General features: G+C 37.8%; 1 protein-coding gene across 17 annotated transcripts in view; it reads right to left on the bottom strand.

The window, feature by feature from the left end:
- CELF1 (CUGBP Elav-like family member 1) overlaps window positions 1–23,983 on the bottom strand; it is a 69,368-nt gene that overhangs the window by 39,031 nt on the left and 6,354 nt on the right. For 10 of the 17 annotated variants that reach the window (XR_005828866.1, XM_040600574.1, XM_040600587.1 and 7 more), the window contains exon 2: window positions 13,182–13,222. The exons of 2 other annotated variants lie outside the window; for them this stretch is intronic. The gene's annotated coding sequence lies outside the window, so the exon portion shown is untranslated. Of the gene's footprint in view, window positions 1–3,510; window positions 3,678–13,181; window positions 13,223–18,184; window positions 18,272–23,983 lie in introns of all 17 variants that reach the window. 5 more of the 17 variants (XM_040600573.1, XM_040600572.1, XM_040600576.1 and 2 more) reach the window with 4 other exon arrangements.

The following is a 23,983-nucleotide window of genomic DNA, read 5'->3' on the forward strand; positions in this document are numbered from 1 at the left end:
CCAAAATGGCAGTCCAAGGCCTTGAGGTTCAGACAGACTAATCAATATCACCAATATTAAGGCGTGATGTCCAGAGATTCCTTCACCGTAACCATTTTCAGCAGCTGATCTCACTCTTTTTACCTTGTGCATTATTATTTTGCACACTCTCCTAACTAAAACGTTCCTCTGAACCTGCCAAAAACATCAAAGCCAAGGAATTTTTGAGTAATCAATCTTAACTACCCCAGAACATCAAAACCTACTCCTTTTATAGGAGAAACATACATTGTTCTGGAAACAATACTCTGCCTGTCATGCATCTATAAATGTAGAGATATATAGAGTCTATAATGATAAAGAAAGGGAAAAACACAGTGATTTGTTGAAAACACTGATCAGAACACCTCAGCAGCCTCATCATTAAAACAGGAATAACATGCCAATCAAGGAACTGTGAGGTGTATTTATACACACAATACAGACCTCTTGTTACATCTCCAATACCCAAACTAAAGGGACGATAATCTGGATAATACTGGATGCACAGGGAGATGCAGAAATACTTGATTGCAGACGGTGACTGCTGCAGAGGCAGCTGGGTGTGTCTGAGCACTCCAGGAGGAATGATTAGTTCAAGTCCAACATGAATGCAGATAAGCCTTATGTCTACGGTAGATATAACCACAAAATAAACTCTTACAGCATCAAGGAATGCATGCTGGTGCAGCTTCTTTCTTGTCTGTCAATGACTGCAACATGAACTTGCAGTTATTTAGACTGGCCAGTATATAGAGCTTATTTTACACTTGCAGAGTTACAGCATGTCAATTGTTTTTTCATAAATAACCATTTTCAACCTTTGGAAGAGAAAGAACATTTCCAAATATCTGCCTACAGTGAGGTTAATTAAAAGGTTATTAAAAGGAGTTAGGCCTCTTAATACAAAAAGATAGGCATGTTACTGCAAAATAAGAAGACATGAATTTAGCACACATCAAATATCAACAGTAACTACTGCATACATGCTCTTACTATGTGGTAAACACAAGGAAACTTATTCTTTAGTGAAAATGTATAAGCTACCTGCTAAGCACCACTGTTAAGAGCATGCAAATAGGCACTACGGAGCACAGGTCAATTTATTTGCTTTCAGTAAATTGTTCATATGTACCTTCAGACACATCTTAGAGGTTTCCCACTTCGAAAATGCCATGTTGTGTAATACACATCACGTTCAAATGTTAAAATTCAGCCTGGAGCCCATTTTATGGATTTCTCCAAAATAAGCCCACAGAGACTTCAGATTTGTATGATTAGAACAGCAGAAGATACAGTGGGGAGCTTGCCACTGTTCACATAAACCTATAGATCGACACTATAAACTCTGGCCCTACCTATACAGACCAGAATGTATTCCTTCTGGTCTCCCAGTCATCTTTAACTTTTTAGGCAGCCAGTAAAATACCCCAGCAGCCACTCTCACCGTAGGTTTGACGAAAGATGATACTGGCAACAGATACCCTAGAAAATGGGTTTTTAGTTTACTGAAGAAAATCACTAAGTCAATTTGACTTTCCCTCATACCTTTGCTCTTCAAAATGGAAGTCATATCTACTTCTTTCATCAAGACAAAACTGCAACAAGTGACAGGCACTGTCACACTTATGCTCCACCTCAAATTCAGTCTACTGGCTTTGATAAATAAAATGTTAGTTTTGTGTAACTATCCTGCTACATATTAACTTCAAAATCTCATTATAGTCACTCTATGATGTGCTCACTTCATTTAATGAATAGTGCCAAAACTATTTCACATGCTATTATATACAATCTGGGGGAAAGGAAGAATCAATACTAGAATATTGAATAAATATCTGAAGGTATGTTAGCAAAGACTCAGTGCCTCAAGGTGCCATACTTCTGCAGAAACGATGACAATTTCAGGGACAAAACACTAGTGTACAAACACAGGTTTGTTTTAACATTGTTTAGTTGAAGGCATCATCAAGGTAGTGAAATTAAAAACAAAGACTGAAACTTGTGAAAATATCAGAGTCAAAAAAGATAGTATTTCTCTACTGCACAAAAGTAAGAAGAATTAAATAAGGAAGCAATGTTTCTTTAGAATTATAAAAAATAACAAAAGTTATCCTAGCCATTGCTCACAAAAAGAAAGAAAAATAAGAGAGCTAAACACACTTATTTTTTGCTCAGATGTCAAATTCCTGCTGGCTTCCAGATCCATTCTTTGACAGTTTCTATTCAAAGGATAATAGAAACAATGTCGGAAATTCAAAGCTCTACGGACTATAGCTACACATTTAAATGTGGTGCTGGTCTGACAATACGAACATTAAAAACTTCTACATACTACAGATTAGATCTCACTTTTTTTACACTTCTGAAGCTCTAGATCATGTTGCAGAATATACCACTACATGCTCCTCAGAGATTGCAAAGTATAAATGGTAAAAGTCTTGCTTTTATTTTTAAGTTTCCAGAATTACATCACATCCTGAGGCACAAAAGCTAAAAAACTCCACCACCACCCCCAAAAAAACAAACCACAAGAAAAACTGTATCATATTTCACTTCCTAAGAAAGCCTTGCTCATTTCAATGAGCAATTAACTCTGAAAGCTACAGATAATACCATCTTTTATTTTATACAGTCTGAACCTCAGACAACATATACAAACCCAAAGCTGAGGGACTACTGGGATAGTGACAGCAAACTATGGGAAAGGATGCAGGCTACGTGGAAATCAGATGCTGTGAAGCTTTGAAGGAGGCAGGTCCTAGAATAAACTTCCCCTTGTATTATCTGTGCATACCCAGATCCCTACAGTGTTGCTGAATTGCAGGGTTTTCTTTAAACAGATAACCCTAGGTTAGATGCATAAAACCCACTAACTACTTGTCAATATTTTGTTGTTTCATTGTTGATCATGTAAGCAAGTGGTCAGAATATTTTCTGCCTATGTTGAAATCCAAACTGTCTCCCCATGCCTCGCTGGGTACAAAAAGCCCCTTACCTAGTTGCCAAAACTGCAGTTTCTTCCTCTGCCAATCTCTGTGACAGTTATGCACTGTGGGTACGCAAATCTGACACATTCAGAATGCTGAATTTACCATCAAAATACATGAATTTTCAGGCTGCTTACAATTCAGATTAAATTAACTGAAAAACATTTTTGTTGATGTGTTTTGTTGATCATTTTTGTAGGTTTCCAGGTGGAGAAAAGGGACAGGAGGGGATGACAATTGCTTTTATCTCAGAAACAGCAAAGTTTCATGGTACACTGTCTTATGTATTTATCCAAGAGCATTTAATTTCCCCATACTCTCCAGACCTAGATGGATTTTCACAAATTAGCTAAGTAAATTTTATTCTAAAAATAGTTTATAATAAGCTTTTTTCCCCCTCCCCTTCCTCAAAATATTTTTTTGGGAAAAAAACCCAAACATTTGAGGTAAATAAATACATTCATGACCTACTTCTCTGGCTTGTGAATGAAATGCTGTTTACCTGTAGCTTCTATTCCAATTAATTCTGTGAAAGCTTAAAAGGAGTGTTTTTTGAATTTTCGTCTGACTGAAGAATCCGCAGGCCTCCCAGCTCTCTGCCAGCAGATGAAGCAGCAAGTCACCTATGTCTCTGGCTTCTAGGATGATATTTTCTCTGCCTAAGCACTCCTAGAAAGGCAAAAATGAAGCAGCAGCTAAACTTACCCTTTTATTTGATAGTAAAGACAATCGCTTTAAAATAAATTATACTAACCCTATTTTCTAAAATGAGGAAATCAGGTTATTTTTTCTGGAAAAGGAGATAAAACTTCACACTGAAGTGAAAAAAACCTGTTACTCTAATGAATTCTAAGCAGTGGAGCTTATAAAAAGGTAGACAAGAAACACAGGTACATTTTCTTTTAAATGGTCTATGGCTTCCTCCAATACATATGCTGCTTTTGAAAGCTCTGCTCGTGTTCTTCCTGACTTCTTGCTGCTATGCATCATTCACTTGAAACAGAATCTACGGCCACACAATTCACAAAGTAGTTGTAGCTTCCTATGTTCATAGGAGTAAAGCAGGAAATGGCCAAAGGCAAATTTGAAATAAGAGGGAACACTTCTTACTAAATTCACAGATAAAATAAATATTAAGTGGCAGTGACTTTTGTAATCCTGTCAAAGCTTGACAGGGTTTGAGTACAACTGGGTGCTTCCAGGGGTATATTTTCCCGCTTCTGTTTACTGCACATATATAGAAAACCCAACTGTTTTTTTTAAACAGAAAACCCATGGGCTATATGCATGAAAATACTACCCATGAGAACTACCTCCTTCTAGCTAACATTAGGAAGGAACGACTAAGTAACTTCATCTTTAAACACAGACTAATCAATAATTATTAAGATTTTAGATCCATTTGTCTAATGCACATGGCACTATAGGCATTATCAGAAAGAAACCACAAACTAGACTCTGTCCAGCATGGCAGTTCTCAAGTTCCTTAGTCACAACTTTTTACCTTTCTAAATCAACACACCTGGTACAAAATCTTAAAGTGTAAATAAATATGGAAGACATTGCTTCAATAAAAACCACAAAAGTTACTGTGGTTTTCAAAAAGTTTAATCAGTGGCAACTGAGATCACAATTTTGAGGTGGCAAAATGATATATCAAGTCCTATACCTATACAAGTCTGTTGTATGAAGGGGTTCTGAACTAAGCTGGTCAGAAAAGACCTGTCGCTTGAACACGCTGTTTCAGACAGGCATCAAGGGATTGCAAGCTGTGGTAGAAAAGGCAGCTGTTCCCAGCTCTCTACTAACCTGATGACTTCCAGATGTCACACAGGAAACCAGGACGCAGTGATGCTTTCCTGGGATGCAGAGAACGAAGAATACTGTTTGCTATACAATAAACCTCAACACTAGTGAGGTAACCCTTAACACAAGATGCCAACACATATAAAACAGAACTAAACCAACTGTTCCTATGGATTTCTTATCTCCTTACAATAAATCCAATGACTATAAAGATCCTTCAGTGGCTTCTACCTGTTTAGCTGTGCAGACAATAGCCAGACTAGTTCAGAGCTACTTACAGACGAACGGGCAAAGGGCAAGAATTGACCAAGAATTGTTTTGACCTCCTTCTCACTTAAAGCTAAATGAGTAGGAACTTAATGCCTTGAAACATTTACTACTCTGACACATTTATTTGAATATGAACAGCGAATTCAAAGGTTTCCAGGAAAGAATGACAGTACACAGCTTGTGCATTGTTTCCTTCAAAAACAGGCCAGTAAAAACCCAACTGAGCTTTCTCTAGCAGATATCTATAATTTCTATTGATCAAAACACTTCTAGATTAAAGCATAGACTGCACAAACACACCCAGTTCCCCCTGTTTGCTCCTCATGCTGCACACCTTAGTGCAAAGGCATTTCAAAGGGCACCAGCAAAGTAACCTAGAACACCAGGTCTTTAGACAGGCCTGTGACTTTAAGCCATCATTTTGCTACAAAGTCAGTCCAGGGATCAGCTAATGCTCTGACAGAAAGAAACATCCTTGACCTCGATGTTAACAGTAAAAACAAGTAAGGAAGACTTGTATCTATATTATTATCCACACACCAACACGTGGCTTTGACTGCCACGTGTTTATTTGTCTGACCAGTCTAGATGTTCCTCTTGCTTTAATTTCAAATAACAAGCATTGAAGTGAATGTGCATATCAACTGTAATAGGTCATGTGTGGTTATTATCTTCTTAAGCAGCTAGTATCTCCAAACTAACTTTTTGAATGCCAGCTAAGAAAGCACAATCTTAATGACTGATATAACAGCATTCCTCCCCTGAGGAGGAAAGAAGATGGTATTTCATACAAAGGGTAGTAGATTTTTGGAACTGCGTGTTCACAGGATAGTGCAGACACAATAAACTTACATGACTGCAAGAATGGACTGGACATGTACTTGGAAGAGACCCATCAGAAGCTACCAGGCAAACCACAACAGGTTAGGTTTCCCTGAGCTGAAAACAGAGGCCAAGAGACCACTGAATTAGTTTCATGGTAAAAACAAACACTATAGATTATTAGCCTTTGTGAATGGCAAAGATAGGTCAGAAACATTTCAAAGAGCTGGATCATGCCTAGGCAGTTTGTGTTGGGACAAAAAAGTACTATGAAAAAAATTGGAGTTGTCCTGTTAAAACTACTGAAGAACTGAACTAGACACATACTAGGTAAACGCTAATTAAAAATGCTCAGCTATTATAAACACTATATTCAACTGCCTTAGTAATTAACACCAAACCAACCCCCCACCCCTCGCAAAACTACACAACAAAAACCCCCAACCCCCCAAAAACATACCTCTGGACTTCAGGAAATGTGACAGCACAGATAGTAACTAGTATATACTTTCCCCTCTTTTTAAAATGCCTTGCAATTGCTTTCAACATACCGTCATACAACTGATGAACAAATTCAATCTGTGGCATACTCAGTATCTGGCTCACTCCTGAGGGCAACTTAGACCAAATGGCAGACAGTAGCTCTGCAGTATGAGACCTTACCTACCAGGAAACAGGTTACAACATCTGTTCAAATCAGAGAAGCCAAAAAACCTTTTGCTATATATATTATTTGCCAATAACTGCTAGTAACAGAATGTCTAACTAGAACTCAGAAGCAGCTGAATTATCAGTCTTAAGACCTTCTTGCAGCAGATTAATGACGTTCACAAACTTCTAAGATAGCGGCCTCCAAACTTCTTCAGTTTTCCTCTTATCTCCCCATGACATGTTGCCTTTTCACCTGCTTGCCTGAGAGGGGATATGAGTGTGCTGTGAATATACTGACAGGTCTGTGGGTATCAGAATTCTGCGATGTGAGGGATGCACAGCTCTGCAGTGATCTGCTTCTCTAGGGCAGAACAGCTGCACGATGCTACCCTGAGTTTTACTTTCTTAATGCATAGCTCTCAGCTAGAACAGTAGCATGAGGCTGCTAACCCAGTGCTTGACCCTGCTGCAGCTGTCTGCTACTTCAGTGATGATACTACAAAGGCTTGCATAGGCATTCCCAAAAAGAGAAAAAAATGGAATAGACTGGCCATGAAATCGTCTCCTGACGATGATCTCAACCACCTGTCTCTGACCATAAAATTTCTCATTACCCAGGGCAATGAGGAATAAGCAAGCTGATAGCCTCCAAAGCTCTCTGGTTTGAGATTACTGAAATATTTTTGTATTATTCTGAGGTACATCACAACTATTATTTCCAGAATCTATATCTATTCAATTCTTTTTTACACAAAGGCAGAAACTCCAAAGAACTTCAAATATCACAGTCTGCAATAGAGCCATTTACAGAGTGACGGACAACTTTGGTTAGTATTTGCATGGATTCTTCCAAAGGCAGCCAGTATCTGCCCATCCTGTTTTCATTAAGATGAAGCATTAGGATAATAGTCTACTACATGAACACAGTGAAACAAATAAAATAGATGTCCATGTTAGTAAAATCTTCAAACTAAAATATTCTCCTAGAAACTCCAACTTCTCTATGATGTTTATGTCCAACGATACTTTAAAATGCTCCCATTAATCTTCTGGGGGTTTTTTTTGCTAGCTTTAGACTTCAGTTTTAACTAGTTCCCAGTTGTGACCTTCAGAAGACTGATCTGAAATGCATATTACAATTTCTGTCTTTCCCAGCTAAATTTTGTTTCTTTATCTTGCATATTTCCTCATTTTTTCTAGACTAAGGGAACAGAGAAGGAGACAATATCAGCATTATCAGCTATTTCTTGGTAGTAGTAGTGAATTAAAAAAACCCAAAACACAACAAAAACAACAAACCAAAACAACCCACAACACAGCAAAATTTGCTGTGATGCAAAGACAGTAGCAAAGGCCTGGCTAAGAAGACACTGTATGAAAGATACGAGACACAAATAAGCAGAGGAGCAAACTGCCAAAAGACCAAATCATGAATTTGGAGCAAATAATACATGACAACCTATTAGAGCATCTGTACTTGTAGAACAGATAACAATAAGCCTTAATGCAGGTTTGCTATAATAATTCATTTTGGTAAATCACGGACAAGAAGTCACCATCACATGTTCATCCCTCTTTGTAAGACATTTTACAATTAATAATTGATACGAGGAAGAAGCACTGATGTATGAGTCCCAGAACAACTGCTTTTAAAGCAGAAGCATATAGGTTTCTTCCCCTCATTCTACGAAGACATCTAAACATTAAAAACAACAAAAAAACTTTAAAAATTTAATAATTTTATCCTTTTCTGTAGGTTGTGGGATTGATTTTTTTTTAAATAGATGTGAAATGTGTAATTTGGGTACTGCTTAAGCTCTACAGGAAGGTATGCAAAAGAAAATTTCAGTTAAAAATTATTTTTTTTAAACATCTGCCAATATTCGAGCAGACTGGGAAACATTTTGAGTTTTTATCATCACAGTGCTGGAACACAGCAACGGTTATATTTTGTGAGAGAAACTATGGAAAACTTAAGTACCTAAGAGAGATCTGAAAGACCGACAGACACTTGGTCACTGTAGATAGAAAAAAAAACTCTCGAGAAGTCGGAAAAGTGGCTTGGTCAAAACAATAGTAAGAGGAAGTAAATGCAGCAGTATGACATAGGATAGGAGACAAGGCAGGAAATGTGACATCATCACAAAAGTGAGGACATGCATTTCTAGCCTGTGAAAGGACAGAGGACTACTAAAAGGAGACAGGATGGAACATTTCAGGCAGCAGCAAGGTTTGAGGGTTCTCCCCCTTCTTTTTGTTTATGACTGAATTCAGACCATGGGACACACAGAAACCATAGATGATAAATCACACTTGCACTTCAACGTTTAGATCTTCAGTAGAAGAGAATAAGAATTATAATTCTTGCAGACTATCTTGTTCTGAAAGCAGATACAGAAAGACTTACACCACCTCTCCCCTCTCTCTCCCCAAATGTTGTCTTTAAGCTTAACAAAAATGACTTCCCCACCCAGCCCCAAAAGTTTGGCCAGAAGTTTATCTTCGGGTATTTCAGCTTTTTGTGTAACAAACAACCCTGCAAGCAATTCTATGGAACAGAATACTTTAGACCTCCTTCAACTTTTTTACTTTGTAAACAGAAAGACAGGACCCAGAAAACTGCTTTCAAATAGACCTGTATTTTCCTGTCTTTTCCTGTATTACAGGAATCTGCAGCTCTGCACTTAGTCAAAAAGATGCACTGGAAACAAGTTTTGTAATCTCTGCAATATTTGCTAGAGAGATTTTTAGAGAATCAACTACACAGATTAGTATTCTGCCACTAAAACAGATCCAGAAGTTACCCTTCTGCTAAGGAGCTGGAAACCCACTGGGTCCTGGAAAGCTCGTCTCCACGCCAAACATGCCACAAAACAGCACAATGGGCAAAGCAAATACATTTACACAGAGAATTACTATGTGGTTGCATATTGGACCCAGGGGAGACTACAGAAACAGCTATACAACCCCAGGACAATACCACGAATGAAGACTTTTGTATTACCTTACACAGAACTACAATGAATCAAAAATGCCTTTAACTAAGGTTTTTTTGCAAGCGATATACCTTGTGCATGTGTAAGGAAAAAGATTAAAGTATGAACTGGTCAGTTACTTTTTACTTCAGAAATGTAATGTGTAATCTTAACTCAAAGGAACAAAGTTGGTATTACTAAATTATTTTAAAACCTCTCCTTATTGAAAGGTCCTAGAATAGCAGTCAGACCTGTTTAAAAATCTTTCTGAAGTATGGTAAGACTCTTTGCTTTCTTCCTCTGTTAAGTTTAAGAGACCCTCTGGACTAAACAAAGCAACAAGTTTTATTGTCCTTTGCAGCCATCAGAACAGCCATACAAGCCATTCTGAGGAGTCCTTTAATCTCAAATTGTTTCTCCTGATAGTACTATATACAAATCAGAATAAGTTAATATTACACTACAGTAAAAATTCACTCACTATTTCTCATTTCATATTACTCAAATGAAATCTTTTTGTTGCACATTACCTGAAGAGAGTTCAAATGCAGCCCAGACAGCTCCAGGAGAGCACACCATGCAATTAAAATAGTAATTACTGCAATAATTTCTACATAGTGCATCAACTTAGAACACGGTAAGACATGATTTTCCCTGGCTCTTGGCACAAGGATGCAAAGGCATAGCTTCAGTATTGTCCATGAGCAGAGCAGAGGAGATCAAAATGGGATGTGGTATCCCTGGAAAAGCAAACAATTCTATCTACCACATGTGTTGTGGGGTAGAAAAGACTAACAGATGCAACAGGGGATACTCCAGCATCACTCCTGGCACAGAAGAAATGCAGCAGATTTAGGCAGTGGTTGCTACCTTGTCTCCTAAACAAAGTTGAGGCCTCTGCTATGTATTTTGGACAAGCAGCCATCTGCAAAACTTCACTAGCTGTTAAGCTACACATGCAGAACCATAACAAAAATGTCAAAGAGTATGTTTCTGAAAAATAAACTTTCCAAGCCTCTAGAATTGTAAGAGAAACAGTATAATATATGTGCTTCAGTTTCAACTTCAGGAAGAGCTAAGCCCAGAAAGAATGAAGAATACTACTTTGATCCAGAACAATCCCTCCAAACAAATCTATAATCAAACAAATTCACATCTACTTTCGCAAACTATAAATGGCTTTAGAAGTGCTAAGGAAGGATTAACTTCTCTTATGGCAGAAGAGATGAAGTTCCTTCTGAGTAGACAATCCTACAATCTTTTAATGCCCATTTTAATCTCCATGCCGAAGTCCTCCCCTTTGGAAGGGGCTCAGTTCTGCAGAGATTTTATTTGAACAGATACATTTCAAGTAAAAACAGGTAAGCTGCTCTTCTTCAACACACAACCTGCCTACCAATCTGTCTCAAAGGAGTTTTCATTAGAGCTTATGTTCAGAAAGACAACAGGATCACCCTAAAGGAGGGTCAGGGGAGTAAGAACAACATGAACACTACAGTGCTCTCTATTCACAGTGCATTTAAACAGTACAAAGGCATTTCTGTCCTACTACTGGTCCTATCTACTGATACTAGTAGAGTATCAGTATGGTGAATGTGGATATAACAAAAGTCAAAAGAGAAGTAGGAGTTCCTCAGTCTTGAAACTGTCAATGCTCACAACACACTTTTAAGACAGTAATATCTGGCAGAAGTATAGCTGTTTGATCTGCTTTGGCAAAGCATGGCATATAAATTTCTAAATACAAGAAGCAATCCTGAGTCTCAGAGTAAACTATCTATTCAAAAACGTGTCTGGTTAAAGATAACAGCTACTAGAAAAGTGGGTAACAAAAGTGCTATTTCAAAGGTCACTTGATTGCTTAAAGCAAAGCTGACTCCTCCTCAATTTTATTCCCCGACCAGACCAAAAGCAGAATACCATCAATTTTATTCTGATATATCTGTGTGGAGTTAATCATCATAAGAAGTCTTTCATACCTGGATGAAACAATTTTACATATTGTCAGATGTTCAAGAAAAGACTCAGTCCTCTTTCATGTGGACACCTTCCTGCATTCGCATTAAGGCAGATTAATTCAACTTTAAGTTGCTCTTAAGATGAGAAACCATGGAACTTACACCAAATAGAAGTGTTTTGTTTTGTGACTTATTTTCAGTCACCATAAACTTGATGATTATTTCTGATCTACAATCTGATTATTTTGTTATTTAAGTAATCCAAATCTATTGATTCTGGACCTGTGTTTTGTAACTGGCAGAATCCCATGTGTTTGGAAAAGCTGGGTCTAATCGCAGATTTGTCTGTCTCAAAAGATACAAACTCTTCAGACAAAACCACAAATATAATGACCAGTATTCTCTCTTTCCTATCTGCTGTACAGTCCTAACAGAACAGCAAAGGAGCAGGAATGGCAAAGTACAGAGCACCAGTCATTCAGGAAAGAAGTTGAGTGTTCTGTAACATCCACAATGCTTGGAGACCAATGCTCCAAACACAGAGGTCAATTGCCAATTCTCTAAAAATCACTTAAAAAAGAAGGTGTTCCTAGGCTTCTTAATCCAACTTTAGCTCTTTCTACCCTGATGAGTAACATATGGAGAGACAGGATATCCTTCATTTTAGAGACAAATTTGATATTCTTTCCAATAAAGACATAACTAAATCCTTTCCAATGCATTTATGAAAACTGTAGCAAGTGTCTGACCATAGTTAAAAACAAGTATTTCCTCAAAAAAATATCAAAACTCAACTCTGTCTGGTTGTCTACAGAGTAAAGGCACACCATAAATATTTTTGCCATAGCACAGGTGATTCATCAGATGAGCAACAATTACCACACTTCGAGCATGACAGTGTTACTTAAAACAGTAGTTCGAGGTCACTTGTCCTTAGAGGTGAGTTCGAACTCTTCAGGTGCACAGTTACAGTCTGATCTGTTCTTTTGTTACTTGTAAGCCATTGCAACTTGCTAATCCACAGAAATAATAACTAGATCACTAAAGAGCTTTTTATTGGGTTGTCAAGCTGACTTTATTTACCATGCAGTCAAACTATTACAAGAACCAAGCATAACCAAAGGACACAGAACTACTCAGTTGGAAACTGAAGAAGAGAGCAAGGGGGAATTGTCTCAGATGTCTCATGAAACTACACCCTTATTGGACTTAAGACATTAAGAAAATTGCACCAGAAGATCCTTGCACTTGGCTTGAAGCATTTTCATACTAGACTATGCTCCTGTTCTGCTGCACATAATCTGTCTCAGCCCACAGGGAGTTGTTCCACTAATATTCACCTTTAGGGTTTAACGTACTACAGAGCACTTAAGATTTGATCTGGTCAAAAAATTACAACGAAGACACACATTTCTACTTTGCAGTTAATTATGTTTCTAAAATTACTAAATTACAGATGGAGCTAAAGAAGCCTATTGACTTGGTACTTGCAGTCCTAAACCGTTAACACTCCCAACCCTATTTAGCAGTACAAAGGCAGGAAACTGCAGAGTTTAAGATGCAGGGAGCACTGCTCACTGCAGTGGAAAACCACTGCTTTCTTCATTGAAAGTAAAACCAACTTCTCTCTAAACCTTTGAAAGGAAGTGCCAATATGCAACTGAGTGATACAAACTGTAGTTGGTTCATACCTGCAGCTATGCACCTCGCTCTAGCCGTTCCTGTCTTCACTCTAAAAGATAAGGAAAAAACAGACATTTGAGTACTCCAGAGTTAAAATCAGACACAACATGAACCCCATCTTGTAAAATACTGAGGACTGTGAAAGTAAAGCATATTTATAATAGCAGAAGTCATCATGAGGTGGTAACAACCCTCATTAGACTCAAAAAAGAAACCGCACTCTCAAAAATACACAGAATAAATGAAAGGATGCAAAAGAAAGGACAGCAAACACAACATGGCTGAAAACAGTAGTTTTGTAACTTCCTAATAACATTCTGTGGACTTACCCTACCTGTCTGGCTCTCATGAAAGAAGATGAGTTACTAATAGCAGTATGCACAATTCTAAACTCCTATATAACATTATTTTGACAGCAGCAGCACTAACAGATGCCAAGGAACCCGCAGATGTAACTCTAATATAAGACAGCACAGATGGAAATGTATGAGAAAGTTCTGGATTAGGGAACACAAAGAACTAACATCACAAAAATGGAAAAAAATGTTATTTCTGTATCTTAGGCAAATCATCAACTAGGAACCATACAGATTTTCTGTACTAGCATCTCATAAGTAAGGGATGCTACTTTTCGATTCAGGATTCTCTTTCTGCAGATTCATTAACTGATCCACATCACAAGCTAGTGTATATTTAAATACAAACTTTGCAATATTCTTTCGAAAGAATTTCTCCTCTGCTTCCTCCTAGGTTATTTTGCAGAACTACACTCATGGTAGTCAAGCAGTATTTTACAAAAAATCCAAATCTGTTTACTTATCTATAGGTACCAAACCAAAACCTGTATCTGTCCGCAAGGAGAAGAGTTATACAAGACTATTCGAGTTTCCGTATTTTCACTGCCTTGCAGGTCCCTTCACAATCTTTGTTCTATATCCTTTGAGAAGTGTGGATAAGTGACCCATACCCTCTTTTAACTTGTCTTGTAATATACTTAGATATTTATCACATATACTTATGCCCTCTTTTCCAGAGGGAGATCTCTTGAGAATTTTTTAATCCCTAATTTGTAGTAATTTTCAATTGTTCTAATTTCTTCCCGATTTGTTCAATGGACTTAATAAAATATTATACCTTCTAAAGGAACATGGAATCCTAAACACAGCAACAAAAAATTTTCTTATAATACTAGTTAAGAACAATAAAAATCAATCCATCAATGTTGAGAAACATAACTCTTAATTGAAATGTGCATTTCCCAAATTACAAATTTATCTTTTCTAGAATATTACTGAAAAACTGAAAACTGACTATTGATCAGGGAACACTTTACACACTTATTTTTGTTCTGTTTCACCATGACATTCTGGATTATGAAGTTCCTACCAGTGATTCTGGCAAATATGCTACTTGAGGACACCACCTTCCACTCCGCCCACATTCCTTTGTTTTTTGAAGTTTAAATGAAGAATATTTGTTTATGGCCAAGAAATAGTTTCAGATTCCTACTAACAGACCTGTCTTCAAAACACCATGTAACACAACCTTTTTGTTTTCTTCCTTTTCAACTCAATCTTTGCCAGATATTTAAGCCTTATGGAAGTTGTCATAAACACCATTATATTTCTATGATAATCAGAAAAAACTGAAATACACAGCTCACTAATCTTGTAAATGCTTAAGAATATACTGGTAAACTACTTTTTAACGTTAAAAAGAAAATCTTCCCTTTGCACATGTACACTCAAGAGAATTAATTTAAAAACTTCAAAAGGTACCAAAAGCACAGCTATCAGCCAGAGGAACCCATAATTCTTGGAAGCCTTTGGGAAAAAACATACACCTCACTGAATCAAAGGCAAAATCCAAGACAATAAAAACTTTAAAAAGCAAGCAGCCAATCTGACAACCTATAGAAAGCCTGGGAGAATGCTCCTAAATCATAAATGTTTCTCAAAACAAAACTGTTTTAGTATGGTTCACTTAACTGCATGTAGAACATAAACACACCAAATACTTTATCCAAGTTTATACATCAGACAAACCTGGCCCAATGGCCAAAGAATCTGACAACTTTATTTCTTCTCAGAAGAAATCAGGACTTGAATACCTCAGATCAAGGCATACACAGCTGGCATGACACTAGCAATGTGTATAGCATAGCAATTTCTGTAATTAACTGACATGGCAGTAAGCTCTCGGGCAAACTGCAGATTCACCCCAGCCCAGCATCATACACTGAGAATGTTTTCAGTTGCACCATTGTGGGTTCTTAGTGGGGACCGCAAAAGAATTAACAGGTGTAAATTGGGACATCTCATCACAGCTTTTGCAAACAAGATTTCTCCTGAAGTTTCCCCTGCACCCCCAAATGAAGTGCTGCATCTGAGTCAGATGCCACTTCCAACTTCTTCTGTATGTAGCTGGGAGGAACTATGACACCACCTGAAAATTCCATGTAGAAAAATGAAGGTTTAACACAGCCCTGCCAGATTTAAGAGTGACAAAATACACTCTTGCTGATGAACAAACAGTTGTAGCTTATGGTATGCAATATAATATAAACAGAACTACAGCTGGTAATGAAAACAAATGGCTCTAGCCACTAAGTAGTGGACAATGGATGAGCACCCAATAAATATAGTGATACTGCTTTGCTACTTAGTGGCAAAAATTCAGTCTCACCAGCACCCAGGATCATCTATAAGAGAACACTGGATCATTTAATGGGTTTTGATCAATGAAATTACTGGCACTGTCAGCACTTGTCTAGACCAGTTAGTTCTGATTTCTCATTACATTTCCCAGGAATTAATGTTTGTGGGATGTCAAGATTACCATTGACAATTCAAGAGGCTAACAGATAAAACAGACCACATAGCTCAACCTCAGATACATCCTGGCGTCAACAATCTCCTATATAAATCAATGTTCAGTCTGGACTCTCTGCAGATGTACATACTTTTAAGTGCCAGTATGGCCAATAATAAAAACTTGGAAATATAAAAATAACTATTTCTCTGGAGGAAACGCAGAGGGGAGGTAATGATGCATCAGAGAGTGAAGGAGCCAGTGCACTAGATTAGTTTGCTTACAAATAGAGAGGCCTATAAAAATCAGATGAAGCTTCAACTACTGTACAGCTTAGGCCACAATCCACAGAAAGCATGTCACCTTCTAGTAAACATTACTCATGAGACAGCAAGACAACAGAGAGAGTGACAACAAACTCCTACATCGCCAAAACCTTATCAAGGAAGCAGCCATGCCTTCTTATCTGAGAAATGTAGTTCTACTGCAAACTTCACACTACCCAAACCTCTCAGCACCAGAAGCTACTTGCTCAACGTAAGGCAACAGCTCCCAGTCACTGTGCCTGCTCACTTTGGCAGAGCTCTCAAGGACTGTTGTCCTCAGTGTTGCCAGCACAAGTACTAATGTGTGTACAGGTTAGCAGACAATCTCTACAGTTAGTAAGTAGACCAGTTGAATTACTTGGGACAGTATATTTGACTATCAGAATGTAAGTCTGTTCAACTTAAGATACAACAGGAAGAATAGAAGAGGTGCACATTTGGGGACTACCTCATATTAAGGGAAAAAAAAAAAAAAGAGAGAGAAAGGAAAACATCTTAAATGCTATGCTTCACGTTACTGTAATGAGAACATCATAAAACACTTAACATCAGGGATGCAGACTATATCTGCAATGTCCGTTCCATGCTCAGCTATTAGAACTTAAACATTCCCAAAATCGATCATTAGTCTTGTAACCCATAATGAAGGTGTAAAGAGACACACTTTCAGAACGCAAAACAAAACAATCCTATGGTCTATGGTTGAAAACACAAGACTGGGGCTTAGAAGACGTGAGTTCTATTACTAACTATGGGACTGAACAGCATTGGACAAGTCACTTCATGGTCCTAGGAGTTTGTTTGTAAAGTATTATCATCTTGTTTTTCTTTGTGAAAAGGTATTTTAAGAACTAGCAACAGAATGTATTCAATAGGAGTCAGAGTATCATCACATTGTTACAGCTGCATCCCAGCTGAAAACCTAGTAAACAACTTCATAAAAAAATCTTTCCACAAAACATTTGTCTGTTAGTAAAAACCAAAGAATCTCACCAACAAGAGATTTAAGCTTGCTATATCCTTCCACATTATGGCATTAAGAGACTCTCATAATGTCTCAAGAGTTGCAAATACAGAAGGTACACACTAATGCAACATTTTATTTACTTATTGAATGAGGATCCAAAATATTCAGAAAACACACATTCTTGTTTTGCTTTACAGATACCATACACACCACAGGAAGACCTATCAAATGCAGCACAAAGTTTTATAACTTCTTTAGAGTAAAAGATTGAGGTGCAGTGAACAGAAACAATATCCTCAGTTTAACCACAAGGACTACTTCTAGAAGCAACCCTAGCTGAACTTTGACAACCTCATCTATCTCAGCCACAAGATTCAAATACTAACACTTTTACTCACTTATCACTAAAGGCAAGATAAAAAAATCTCAATGGGATAATCATCCCTGTGCAGTGTTTAGACAGACACAGTTCACATAGCTCTCTGTTAAAAATGTCTTTTTATAATGTTGGAACTGATGATCTTCAAAGTCCCTTCCAACCCAAATCGCTTTATGACTCTACAATATCAAGGTACTTACACACTTCTTTTCCTTTGTGCAATCAAAAGAAATAGATACAAATACAAACAGACAATAAAGAAGTTTTGTATGTCTCCCCACAAACATCCTCAAAACACTATCGCTATTCTGTACTATTACACCTAAAATACTGGAAGAGGACACAGTATGTATGACCTACTGTCAGCTTCAGAGGGAAAATAATTTTGAGGTATCCCAATTTTGAAAGATCAGAATCAAACTGGATACAGAATTTCAAGTCTACTCCGAATTTGTATCTGCAAAATTTTTAAAGTTTAAACATTTATATTTTATTTCAAAGAAGCACAACTAAGAAAGACTGATTTACCTTAAGCTTGTATGTGTCTCTTGCTTGGCTTATATTAGACAAATATTTGCCATGAACTCTACCGTGCAGAATCTGCCATTGCCACGCCTGCAAACCAAAGAGTAAAAATATTCTCAATTATTTTTATTCCTTTTGTAATAGGCACATGGTCAAATCCTTTGCAGAAGTAAATGGATACAAGTCTCAAATTACACTTCTTTACATCGGCAAAGAACTGGAATCAATGCTCTATTTTAAGGAATGAATATTGGTTCAAATAACTTTCAACAGCAAATTTTAACACTTAAGAGATTTAATATTGGGTGTGTAAAGCTGAAGCTTTACAAAAAATATTTTGTACTATTTCTTTTTCTTCATCAGAGGCAAACATTGGCATTGCTATGGGAACATCAACTTAGGAATGTCCTGACTTTTGTTCAAAAACCCAAATGAAATAAAGTCTAACTATTTTACTGCAAAGCAGTCCTTCCTAAGCTTCTACTCAAACTCTCTGAAGGTTTCTCATTTGTCATCATTTGCAGCATCACTTATACATACTTCAGTTTCTTTTTTTATAATATTTACCCCCCTCTTCAATGTCTTTATATAGTATTTGAAGCATACAAACCACTGTAAACAATATAGAAAAATGAGAAAAAAAAAAATCTGCATTAATTTACAACCTAATACCTGCTGAAAACATATCAATGCATAAACATATGCAGCACCTTGAAGCATTATTTTTGTCTGAATACCATTCACAAATGTAACACCACACTTAAGATGAACTTTTCTGTCTGAAGATGCCTAACTTTCATTCTCCATTATGAACATCTAAAATCAACTAACAGAATGTCTCTCTTACTTATGATAGCAGCCTTTTATTTCACAAACTACCTTCACGGCCCATTTTATGACTCAATCAGCCCCTCCAGGATGCTCGCCTGTGGCGATTAATGCTCACTAACTCTTGTGCCAGCCGACAGCTTTGCTTGCTCTCCGTGCTGTATAAGGCTGGATCCTTTGCCTGGGTCGGGGGAGAAGGGGGTGGGAAGGATCAAGAGCATCAATGCACTCTGCCAAGAACTAGAGAGATTCAGTACTTGCTTGTAGTTTTATGCATGTATTTTCACACGTTCTTCACTTAGACACTTCTCCATCAATTCTTTCCATTCACTTTTCCTGGAAGGCACAGTATGACATCAGCTGGTTTCCACTGCTAGCAGGAGGACACTCCAGAAACTTTATGACCAAAACAAGTGCTATAAATACAGTCTTGGCTGCATGAGGACTCAAAATAGACATAAAATCCTCTTACATATCTTACTGGATTCTCAGGGTTTCTATACCTCAGTATCTGGATTCTGAAAGCACTTTATACTTCCTAAATCAGAACCTCAAATGTAACCGTCTACGTGGCACGTTATCTTTTCTCTGTCCTCACATCAGGGAAGTTCACCAGTTTCGTCCCAAATGAACAGCAGGCTTCTCTATACAGCAGCATCAAACACAGAATGTATCAAATACCACATTCATAAAGAAATATGTTGTGACAACATTTAGTACCTCCCTGTCTAAACCAAAGTGATATGTGCCATAGAGGGTAACACATGCAAACAATTCTTTTTTTCTTGTTGTTTGTATTACTACAGAAGACTGGACATAAGCTCTCCATAAAGATTACATAGAAATGGGGTGGAAATACAAAGGAATAGATCAAGATATTCCTACTGTAGATCCAGTTTAAGCTGATGCTCTTGCCAAAAGAACAGAGAACTCTGCCCTCATCAGCTATCCATCCGCACCTCTGCATAACAAGCCTGAGAAAGGAAATGATCCAGGTGTGATCTAGCCTACCAATAACAACAGGAAAATAATAGTTCTAACCCAGACATGCTCTCTGATTCAATTAACTGCACAACCACACAGATGCTCTTGGCAGCACAAAGGAAAAGGGAAACACATGAAAGATGGAACAAGCCTCTTTCAGAGTAAAACTGGCATATGCTCATTCAAATTACTCATGGAACTACATCATCAGATTTAGGTGCCAAATTTCAAATCGTTCTCTACTGATTAATCCTTTTTAAAAACTTCAAACAATAAATAAGGCTTCCAATACTTCCATTAAGGAAACTCTATACTTGTAAGCATATACATGTTCTTCCATATAATCACCTTTACTGTCCCAATTCTTTGCCAGCAGACTGCCTCCAACTTTGAAAGACATATCACTCCCTATCCTTGATTAAAGTATGTGATTTTAAAAAGCTGAATCATAAGTAAATCTTTTTTAACTTTCACTTTTCACTTATTCTTCCTGAAGTTCAATACCAGTAATTCTTTTCAACAGCTGTTACAAGTTTAACTAACTTCAAATCAACACTGGACTTAATTCTAAATTCTTCTCACATGTCCACCCTTAACCTAATGTTATTTTTCAACTGTATATTTATGACATAAAAAAAGGAAATTATTTTTGTAAATCATAAAAGCAATAAAGTAAGAAGAAAATAAAACATTACCCCTTCCTGTGGAATTTCAGGACTTCCAAAGGATGTCAGGCAAAGGCTAAACTTCTCACTTATCTCCAACCTTGATAAAACTTTTCTGCAAGCAGGATAATAATGTAGTCAATCCAGAATGGATACTCAAAGTATACATGGCAAATATGATTTCCTGTCCTTATACATCTAAAGCATTGTATTTTGCTACATGAATCACTTGAACTCCTGGAAATAGGCAGAGCACTGTTACCCATTCTGCACTAGTGGGCAATAGGTGCAAGACAAATTTACTATATACGTAGCTCAAAGTATCTGCCTTCCAAGAAACAAAACTGACAGCTCAGCTTAGCTCTGAACACTGTCACTTTCTTACACTCTTACACTGTCTCACATTCTTACAAAATGGAATATTTAAATCCCCTAACGCCAGGCTGTAGAATGGTACTATCTTTCATCTACTCAATGCACTTGAACACATACTTCTTCAGTGTTCTACCCATTTATCATCACATCTTTCAGAGAACCGACAAACAGTATTTTTTAAACATGCAACAGTGTACCTCCAAGAAGCCTCTGAAACTTCCTAATGATATTCCTACAAGACTACAAGCAAAAATTAAGTACGGTACCAGAAAACACTTTAGAGGAATTTTACAACCCTGATCACAGGCATCAAACAGTACCAAGATTCACTGTCAATTGGTATTGTAAATTCTGAAACAGTTTAGATTATTTTTTTGCTACTTTGCTCTGGTTGGTTTACACAGAAGGATGTCAACTGTGGAGACAGGAAGTGGGAAAGCAGGAAGAAAAGCAGAGGGCTTTAAGAGGATGCAAAAATTGGGAAACATACCAGGGCACTTAAGACAACAAACAACATCCTAGAAGCTCCATATTCACAAAGAATTCCATAGGTTTTCCAGATGCAGATGGAACAACTACTGCAATGTGTCCCTGCTAAACCAAGCATGATCAGAAAACAGCCACACAAGAAAGTTTCTTGAGTTCAAGCAGTTCAAGAATGAGATGACCCTCTGTCACCAATCACAGTTCCCTGCCTGCAGACACAGTGTGATTCAGACATTGCCGGGGCAGCTGAGATTCCCAAATTTGCCTCCAAAATTTGCTTCTTCTGAATCTGAGATACACACAGCTTTCTCAGGAGGAAATACACTGAAAAGACTGCAGTGGTAGGAAAGAAAATAATTCAGACCGAGTTTATGGACCATGGTCCTCAACAATGATTTTAATAAGACACTGCCTTCTGTTTCACAAGTGGAAAAATGTTTTCCTCACTCAAATTCAGGAAACAAAAGGCCTGATGCCTATTTGCATAGATATTCAAAAGGCAGCAGAATTTGTAACTGGACAGCATCCCCTAAAATCAGAAGTAGCCTATAACCCATTTCCCTCTCCCTCTCAAAAGATCTGTTGCCAATGTTAATGGTGGATCCAGTTGCTACCACTGTTTTGAGCACCCTTCTGCTACTCAGAGAGCATTGTATCGACAGCTTACTACAGTGTCAGCAGCCGACATACTTCCTGCACTATTTGTTCACAAGATCTACTACTTACGAAAAGCTATTAAGAATAGTCATCCCAATGTGTGTACAGCCTTAATACAAAGATTATGCAAAAGCACAGCCAGGGAAGTCCTAGTTACAAGTTTCCAGCTCTTCCTAACAAGGTATATTCTACAATGCCATCGCCTCAGCACCAACTTCTTATTCCAAACTAAGCTGGCCAGGGTCTGGCTCCTCATTAATCCCCCTTACCCACAACAAGCAAAGACAGCACTCAGTTCTTACAGGACAGGATCTAGCTTTCATTAATCTTCATGGCAGACAGTGACATCAGGCCTTTTATGGAAAGATATAGGCCCTGGCTACTCACTCCCCAAAGCAGGCAGGGACATTAAAATACTCATCCCAGAAGACTGCAGCTCTTTTGGAGCTTAAAACTGTATCTTTCTGATGCCACTGCCACCCACTACACAGTCTCCCTTCAAGACATCTGCTTTCCCTCCTCCACTCCCGGTCCCTAGACTTCCAACTTGGATGAACTGCATTTTACAAAAAAAAACGTCCACAAACAGATCACCTTTCACTTGGAATGCCAGTCCTCCCCAGAGACGCAGACAGACAGACGAACGTTAACAACAGAGACTGTAAGCCCTGGCTCTCAATTCTGCTCAGCAAATGCCGAACGCACACAAGACCAGCCACACTGCCTAGTTTGCTAGCGTGCTGCTGTTGTACAAATATAGAAAGCAGAAAGTAGAACAACCGTTTCAGCAGAACGGATTCTGCTCAGCTCTCTGAGAGGGAGGAGCAGGGAGCTGAACCAGCTGAACTGCTTTACCCATACATGGTCTCTGAAAGAGACCATTGCTAAGGCAAGTTCCTTTGCATATGCACACCCTCATTCACTGTCACAAGGTGCAGGGGAAGAAAAGAATTAAAAGCATACAAACTTAAAGGAGTTACTACCTTGAAATTAGTTCCAAGCCCATTTTGCTTGAGCCCACCTTAATAACATAGAATTGTTATTCTATGAAGAATCTATGAAGAAGATCCAACAGAATCTGGGCAGCAACTCAGAAAGAAAAAAATCTCCCTTCCAGGGAATCCCCACATCCACCAGCATTTCAAGAACTACTGAACTGGCCAAGTCTTCCTTGTTGCTTTTGGACACACATATCTGCATACCAAGCTCTTGGTTTGACCTTCTTCCCTGACCCAAAATTGAATTACAGCAATCTTTTTAAGCCCTTCTCCCTTTTAAAGTATTTTCCCTAAACCAGTAAGCATGACCTCCCACTGGTTGACACAAACTACTATGGTGACCTGCGCTATCATGTGTGCTTTCCCAGTAGTCCTTTTTTGCCAGTGTTTAAACACAAACTAAATCTTTTTCTATATATTCTTCACAAAAACAGAAGAAAATCACTTTTATGCAGCATCCCCATCACTTCCTTCTCCCCCCCTCCTTTCATGTTCTGGCACAGAAAGAGAGCAAAATCAATATAACTGAAAACCCAAATTCCTAGGTATTCAAAGAAGAAGACTAAGAAAAAAAGTGGCACAGCCCCTGATTTTTTTAGTACACAGGAATGACAGCCTACAAACTCAGTAACAGTTTCATTTATATACAAAAGCATAATTTTCCTTAAGAGAGATTTATTACCCTATGTTGCTGCCTGTTTCTTATATTTAGTGTATCCCACGTTTATGTGGTGATACAAAACTATCTTGCAGAAGTTACCAAAAAAGTTCTCTCATACAAATATGCGGAAATTGCAGCTTTCAACTCT

The sequence above is a fragment of the Falco naumanni genome, chromosome 7 (genome assembly GCF_017639655.2).
Source record: "Falco naumanni isolate bFalNau1 chromosome 7, bFalNau1.pat, whole genome shotgun sequence".
Classification (NCBI taxonomy): domain Eukaryota; kingdom Metazoa; phylum Chordata; class Aves; order Falconiformes; family Falconidae; genus Falco; species Falco naumanni.